Source organism: Gossypium raimondii, chromosome 9, assembly GCF_025698545.1.
Source record: "Gossypium raimondii isolate GPD5lz chromosome 9, ASM2569854v1, whole genome shotgun sequence".
NCBI classification, from domain to species: domain Eukaryota; kingdom Viridiplantae; phylum Streptophyta; class Magnoliopsida; order Malvales; family Malvaceae; genus Gossypium; species Gossypium raimondii.
The window spans coordinates 30,694,924-30,704,051 of record NC_068573.1 but is presented as its reverse complement, the minus strand read 5'-3'; the positions used below and the strand labels follow the sequence as shown (position 1 = coordinate 30,704,051).

General features: G+C 30.4%; 1 pseudogene; it reads left to right on the top strand.

Moving 5' to 3' along the window:
- Nucleotides 1-5,419: 5,419 nt before the first annotated feature.
- On the top strand, nucleotides 5,420-8,525 carry LOC105797629 (disease resistance protein RUN1-like; annotated as a pseudogene).
- The last annotated feature ends 603 nt before the right edge of the window (nucleotides 8,526-9,128 follow it).

Here is a 9,128-nt window from a genome sequence, read left to right as displayed (position 1 = left end):
CTACTCAAGCTTTCAATCCAATCTGTTCATCTTAGCTTTTTAACAGTTCCCTTTTCAGGGCATCCTCTCGGACTCGAGCATCTTAGAAAATTTTTTTCCCACTGATCGAGTTTAATATTTTCTTCTTGGATTTCTTGTCTCCATTGTCCTAATGCTTTGCCCAACCCGGCAGTCCTTATTGACAAGCGAAGTTTCTTATAATCTTTTTTTATACTGTCCAAGTCTTCCTCAGCTTTGTTCTTTCCTTTTCTTATTTTCTCGGCTTCCAACTTTTGGACGTCAATGTCTAATCCTAGCTGAATTTTTTCCTCTTCCAACTTCCCTATCCTTTTCCCCAGTTTCAAACTCTTTTTTTCGAAGTCTTTCTTTACGATCTCTACTTCAGACGGGATCACTTGCAAGTGTTCTTATATCGGGCAAGTACTTTCTTGACTTGATGAAGGGACATTGTTGTTGATTCTTGTACCCCACCACCAATCGTATTTTGGGGTTGTCATGGATTTACGACAAATCTTTTTATTTTGTGAGTTTGATTCCATGCATTCGAAATTTCACGAACCTTCTTTTTGTGAGAAACCCTTTTTTTGAATTGACTTTTTATTTTAAAAACGAAGATGGAGTCACCACCAATCCTTTTTATTAGGTGTAATTGTGTTACCTCAAAATTTAATCATTTTTATTAAAAGGTTAATTTTACTAAAACGATAATTTTTTGTCTACAAAATTTGAGAAATAGGTTCTGGAGTCGGTTACATATGAGGAAGGATTAACACCCTCATAACGCCCAAAATTAGTACCTAATTGATTACTTGGTGTCTTAGCGTCTAAAATTTGAGAATTTAAAGAGGATTTAAAATGCGATCCCTTTCACATGATGTTATTTGATGGTATTGAAAATGTCTCTATCTAAATTAAATTTTTAATGAGGAGACTTTCTCGTTTTGAATCGATCAAGACAAAAAATCATGTCCCGTAAGTTGCGGTACAAAATCTAGAATTCTCGAAAACACTAAAAATCGTCATTAAATTATTACCTAAATCCTAGGCATCTTAAGTTTTAAAAAAGATATTCGATTATTTAGGTTAAAAGAGAAATTCAAAACCCGTAAGTTAGGGCACAACTTTTCAAATCTCTAAATAAAGAACAGTGCCTCGTTTTTTAAAAATTTCCTTTCTTATGCATCGGGTAAAAATGAATATAACATTTAAAGCGATGTGCATTTAACTTATTTGGGCATAGTATGAAAATGGATAAATATATTTAAACACGATACATTGTACAGTGATAATAATGTAAAATAGCCACGTGGATAAAACAACGATATTAGAATAATAAATAATAGATAAATAGATAAATACCATACTTGTAATACCCCCTACCCGTATTCGTCGTCGGAATAGGGTATGATGCATTACCAGATTTTACCGAATTAATTGTCCATTATTACGAGTTAAATACTATTCATTTATCGAAACATGCCATGACGTCCTTTCGATGGACCTTCGAAGCCTAAAACATACATCGAAAATAAACCGAGACTATATCGAATTCATAAAAATATTTTTTAAACTCAATATAACCTATTTATAAATTTCTAACCTTCCCTGCAATTTTAACTAGAGACTAATCCAAACCAACCAATCAATTTCAACATATTTTCAAGATAGATTCAAACATATTTATAAGATAACCTCATCACATACCAAAACCAAGATTTGTTAGCCATACGAATGGCTAACCTTACATTCATTTCACATTAACATTTACTTTATTAGCTTATACATGCCATTGATTTCCAAAATAAAGTTTCTTTATATACCAAAATATTGAGGTTGATAGTGTGATACGTCTCTGACCGAATCCGACCTCCGAGCTCTTAACACTACAAAACAGGGGAAAAAGAAACAGGGTAAGCACTTTGTGCTTAGTAAGTTCATGTAACAAGAATTATACTTGCCTAATATTTTAAATACAATGCGATAAACATTCATACACCCATTCAATACATTATTCCCCTATCATGCACAACTCAACATTCAAATTAGTCCAATAATTTCCATGTATCATTAATATATACCATGATTGATGAGCTCATCAATTCCATGATTTCCATTCCCTTGTTATTTTTCCATATTTATCCCGTTGAACTACTTGGAATTTCGATGGATTTTCAGGGGTACACCTAAGTGTACAAATTCGGGTCCGTCAATTCATATTCAAGTGCGCACATTTCCATTTCAGAGAGCACACTCCCGCGAACCTCATCCTTACAATGGGATTACCAGTCTAGGCTAAATCCCCTGTAATATAAACTCATAGAGTATTGTCGGGATTACCAGTCCAGGCTAAATCCCCTGTAATGACAATTACTCTAATGAGCTTGGATCTGAATTACCAGTCCAGGCTAAATTCAGACCCTAATTCAGATTACCCGTCTGGGCAAAATCCATTTTCCACATATTCTTCGGGAGGGCTATATCAGGATAGGATCATCCGTCAGGGCTAGATCTTTTTTACCATCAATTCCTTTTCAGAGATCCATATAATTTTCCTTCCATTCAACCGAGATTTATTTTCTCTTTTCATCAAGAATATCAATACTTCATCAATTATCATACAATAAACATCCAAATCATATTCACATCAATAAAAATATATTTCAAGCATTTAAGAATATAATTCAAGTTACACGAACATACCTCGATACTTGTTCGTAAACAAAAATCTACTAATCCCGAACTATTTCTTTTCCTCGATCTAGCTTCATATTTGAATTTTCGGATCTAAATAAATAATTTTACTCATTAATCTAATACATTTCATGTTCATATGTAACATTCTCTATAATTTCATTATTATTTATAGTGCATTCAAAGCTGTCTCACTGAGTCATAGTCACTAAATTATTTATATCTTGAGCTACGGAACTCCAAATTAAGATCCTCTAATTATCTCCAAAACTAGACTCACATATATTCTTACCATAAAATTTTCAGAATTTTTGGTTTAGCCAATAAGTACAATTTATTCTTTAAATTTTCCCCTGTTTCATTGTTTGACAGTTCCGACCCCTCTTCACTAAAAATTAATTATCTCATTGTACAGAATTCAGTTGATGTTTCCATTTGTTTTTTTTTTTTCTGAAAATAGACTCATTAAGGATTCTAAGCATATAAATTATAACTCGTAATCATTTTTTACAATTTTTAATGATTTTATAAAGTTAGAATAGGGGAACCCGAATTCGTTCTGACCTTGTCTCACAAAATCTATTATATCTCATGATTTACAATTTCATTTCTTACATCGTTTAATTTCTTTTACAAGAAATTAGACTCAATAAGCTTTAATTTCATATTTTATTCATCCTATAATTCAATTTCTATAATTTTTGGTGATTTTTCAAAGTTAACCTACTGCTGCTGTCCAAAACTATTTTAGTGCATGATATTAATTACCATTTTCCCCTAAGCTTTCAATAAATGATAATTTCATCCTGCTCAATTAACCTCTCAATTGAGCTGATTTTTCTCAATTAAAACTTTATTACATCACTTTAAACTATTTTATAACCTTTGGAAATTAGAATTTTAGCACTAGACTTTAATTCCAAACTTTTTCACAATTAAGTCCTACAAATCAATTTCTATTGAAATTACCTAATAAAATCATCTCATAAACAAATTAAAGCTTCAATTTCATACTATTTTATCATAAACTTCTACCACATATTCATAGCAACTTTCAATTTCATTCATAAAATCAAAAACTAATGAATTTAGTAATAGGACGTAGTTGTAAAAGTCTTAGAAACACAAAAATTACAAGAAAAAGGCAAGGATTAACTCACTTGGTGCAAAAATTATGAAAAACCAGCTTGAATAAACCCTTAAGACGTTTTTGGCTGATGAGAATGCAGAAAAATAAAGAGAATTCTAGATATTCCAATTTGGTCTCATTTTACCCTCATTTCACTAATTCTCCTGATTTTTCTCAGCTTATGCCACCGAAAATATCTCCTTTTGGGCTTATTTTCAATTTATGTACCTTCTCATTTAACAATTGAGCTATTTAGTCCTTCTAGTAACTTTTACACCTTTTTCAATTTAGTCATTTTCACTTAATTGACTACCCAAACGTTAAAATTTTCTAACGAAATTTTAATACCATATTACTAACATTTCATAAATATTTATAAAAATATTTTTGATTTGGTTTTACGAGATCGAGGTCTCAATACCTTGTTTTTACCTAATTTCTTCAATAATTTCTTTTCTAACTAACCATTAAATCGGTAAAATTTTTCTATCGATATTTTCATACGATTTTCCTATCATATCAATATTCGTGCAAAAATATTAAAATAAATTTATCCTTAAATCAGATTTGTGGCTACTGAAACCACTGTTCGATAACCTTAAATTTAGGCCATTACAATACTAGTAAACAATAATGCAACTATAATAGTAATAAAACATTAATTCATAATACTAATGGCAATGGTTATAACATGCTTACTATCATAATACCAAAATAAATAAATAAATAAATGTGTAATAACCATCTAAAAAAGCATAGTAAAAGGAATATAAATAACATAAATTTTAAGTGCTAAAAACAAAAAAAGGTAAGTAAAAGGGGTGAAATTAAATAAATGAATGATTAAATTAAAATTTAAATGTAATTTAAAGTATAGATCATGTAAAAGAATAAATAAATAAATAAAACAAAATAAAGTACTAAAATAGAAAACGTGAAAATAAACAGGGACCAAATGGGTAATTATTCCAAACCCTAGTACACATGCCTTTTTCGAAAGTGGTTAATGGTCAGAGGACCAAAGTGAAAATAATAAAATAAAATAAAATGGTAAAATTTGAAAGGAGAAAAGAAAAATTAAATCAGAACAATATTAGAAAATGCTCAAAAGCGAAGGGACTTGGGTAAAATTATCCCAACCCTTCAAAAACATGCGGAACTAAAAGGGATCTGGGTCGGATTGTTAGATCGTGCTCAAAACGACGTCGTTTTGGGGCTTTTGAAGCCAGGCCAAAACAACGTCATATCAATCCCCTATTTAAGGCAAAATTTCTGAAAAATTCATTTTTCCCCTTGTTTTTTTTTAAAAAAACTTTCATTCTCTCCTTTTTTGTTTCTCTTAAACATCTTTATGTCTGGCCATAGGGCCGTCGTTGCTCCGCCGTGGCCACCGGTCATCGGTGACGGCAACCGTCGCCTCTAGTTGCCGGAGTTGTAATTTTTTTAGCCCTTTTGACTCCCAAAAACTAGATCTGAAGGCTAATGCCTTCTAAAATAAAAAAAGGAAGGGAAAATAATAATAAAAAACCCTCGGCCTTGCCACGTTCGTTGAACCCCCAGTAGAACCTAGTGGGTTTTAAGGTATTCAAGGGGCCGGAGATGGTCTCCGACGGCTGCAGAAGGCTAAACGACAGGTAAAAAAAGATCTTTTATTTTTCATTTATCATTTTTTTGGCAAAAAATAAAAAAAAAACGAAATGAACTATCTTTTTGTTTAACTTTTTGTAGTCTATTTCGATTCTTTTGTGTTTTTTTTATCAACAATACATGCTGTTGTTATGACTTTTATAGCCATATATTACATAATATTTTCTTTTCTTTTTTGTTGTTTCTGCTATTTCTACTTTTTGGTTTTGTTTTTTTTTCTTTTTTGCAGATCTCTGTGGCGAGGGGTCGAGTCAACGGTGGTGGAGAAGCACGCCCCTTGCCATTTTGGTGAAATAGTGGCAGGGGAGGTGGACCTCAGGGTGTGAGCATGCTGACGTGGTGAGGCGCGGTGTGAAAGGGGACTTAAGGTTTTAGGGTTTTTTGAAAATTTTAAGTTGTGGGTTTTGGGGCTTTTGTATTATTGGGTTTAACAAATTTGGGTTAGGGTAGTTTAGGTTTGGGCTTGTAATTTGGGCCAATGTATTTTTTTTGTAAATGTACTTTGTTATTATTTATTTATTTTTGGTTTTTGTTTGTTTTATTTGGGCCGAATAGATTTGGGCCATTACAGTAATAATATTGAAATGTATAAATATTAAAAATAAAGCTTTGGTTGATGTTGTAAAAAAAAGATTTTATAAATGTTAATGACATGGGTTTAAATTTCACTATATGCAAATATTTTACTAATTTTATTAAAAATATAAAAAGACAAAAAGACAAAAATACCATAATACTATAAATTATATTTATACATTTAAAGATATTTCCATAAAAATTATATTATCCTTTAAAATAATATCTTATCCATTGTACACCTTTTTTTTTATTAGGATGGGTTTGGATGGACAGTGGGATGTGGTGCGGTACGGTATGTTTAGCTTACTTTTTGTCTTACATTACAGTGTCGCTACAGTATCTAATCTCATTGCCACCACTGTTGTTACACTAACTGCAAGTAAACGCGCCGCTCATCCAAACTCCACCCTTAAAGTTTTTAATTAAACTACCTCCACTTTTGTAAACTTTTTACACTATTCTCGAGACTTGTGTTCCATTGTTCTTTTAAGCGTTAATATGTAGTTTGTCTCTTGAATTTGTTCAAAAGAATCTAGTTGGTATATTTTTTTATTTAGTTGGTACCTGAACTCGTATTCCATCACCCAAGTTAATACCTCTACTCTAACACTGTTACTTTGTGCCGACGTAACATGGATAGCCAATCTAGCGTGACAACTTCTTAGTATGCCATGTGACGAGTATAAATTTTAAAAAAATTTATTTTTTTAAAAATAAATAGATTAATGATAAAAGAATATAAATTTTTTTCAAAGGTTGATTCTTGATGTTAAAAAAAATATTTTTTAAAATTAATTTATATATTTTTAGCTTTTTTAATTTTTAAAATTTATATTTACCACATGGCATAGACTTCCATGTGTCACCAACGGATTGGTTATCAATGCCACGTTAGTATAAACTAAAGTGTTACTGCAAAGGTATCAGTCTAGATGACGAAATATAAGTTCAAGTACTGACAAGGTAAAAAAAAAATTCAGCTACCAACTAGGAACTTATGGATAAGTTCAGGGCACAAAGTAAATATTAACTTTTCTTTTAAAAAGAATAGGGTAAACTACCTCGTATGTCACCTAAGTATAGACCTATTTTTTTTATCCCTTAGTTATGAATTTTTTAAAATTAGTTACTCAACTATTCGAGATTATTTTTTGGTCTATTTCCATTAAGTGCTGTTAAGTGTGTGATGGGAAGGTGATATGGTAGTTAAAGAATCGGTATAACAATAAATTTAGTTCTAAACTTTTACATATTATATCGATTTAGTCATAATATTAAAAATTAACTTTCAAAATTTACAGATAGTCTCAATTTTGATCCTAATTAAAAAAATCAAAAGAAATTATAAAAATACATAAATAATAAGTTTTAAAAATATATAAAAGTCAAAAAATGATGACCTGGACGGAGCAGAAACTGAGCTACAAGGGCACTTTAATCATGATCTTTTGAATATTCACTAAATGTTTTAATCAACTTGAAAAAAATAAGGAAACATTTTTCGAGTTAATGTAATCCATCATTCTTTCGCCTAATTTGAAAAGATATCACCGATTATAATTAACAACAAAATGTCCTTCACAAAAATACAAATATATTTTTCTTTTGTTTACAATGAATGATATAAATAATTGAAATATAAAATTTTTATGTTTCGCCGACTTGATAAACATGAGAAAATATAATTTATTTACTTATGCATATTTTAGAAAACTCAATTCACTCAAAACAAAATTTCCTAATTGTTTTAATTAGGGATTGTAATTAAATCTTGAATTTCGAACTTACTTTTTGTAATTAAAAAAGTATTAATTTTGGGCGTTGTAATCATGTCAAACAACTCCAATTATTTATGATGAATTGATTGGAATTAGTACATGCTTGGAGGAGTTGCATTTTAAAAATAGAGACAGGAGAAGATGATGTTTGTATCATAGGAATTTGTGGAATGGGTGGCATCGGGAAAATGACTCTCTCGCAAGAGTTATTTACACTCAAATGTCACTTCATTTTGAAGGTAAAAATTTTCTTGTTGATGTTCAGGAAATTTCAGACAAATGTGAACTTGTTTCTTTACAAAAACTGCTTCAATTTTTTCAATGTTCATGAAGGAAATGCTATAATTAGCCACAAGTTGTCTCACAAAAAGGTTCTTGTTGTTCTTGATAATGTTGATAACCTACAGCACTTGAAATGCTTGGTCGAAAGGCGTGATTGGTTTGATCTAGGGAGCAAAATCATTGTAACAACAAGAGACGAACATTTACTACAATCTTACCGAGTTGATGATGTGTATAAGATTACAACATTGAAAGCTGAAGATGCGCTTGATCTTTTCAATTTGAAAGTTTTCGATAGTGATACGATGCCGAAAGATGATTTCATTGAGCTTTCTAAACGTGTTGTAGGTTATACTGCTAGTCTCTCATTAGCTCTTGAAGTTTTGGGGTCTTTTTTTTTTTTCTCCGTAAAAATGTAGCTCAATGGACAAGTGCAATTGAAAGACTTAAATAGATTGTAACAAAAAAATTTCTCCACACACTTCGAATTAGCTTTGATGGATTGTAAAAAAAAGGCTTTTAGATATAAAATGCTTCTTTAATGGGAGGAGGAAGATTTTGTGATGAAAATTATTACCTGGTTGAGGATTTTTTTTCGATATTGGAATTGATGTTTTCATTAAAATATTTCTACTAACAGTTAATGAAGACAACAAATTGTGTATGCATAACTTGCTATAAGAAATAGGAAGAAAAATAATTAGGAAAAATTCTATTGATGAACCTAGAAAACACTGTAAATTAATGTGGAAAGAAAGAATTCAAATAGTCAATTTAAGAGGAGACGTTAAGTAGATTTGAAGTTGAATACCAAACAATCACGTCTTTAGTAAAAAATATAAATATAAAATTTATTATTTTTATAAAGTGCTTATTTTTAAAGCAATCTATTACATAATACCTATAATTATCCATAACCCTTCTTCAACCCATAAATAAAAGATAATGTGTTTTAACATACTTGAACCCACGTCTCCTATATTAACAACAATGACTATACCAATCAAGTTAAAACTTAATCG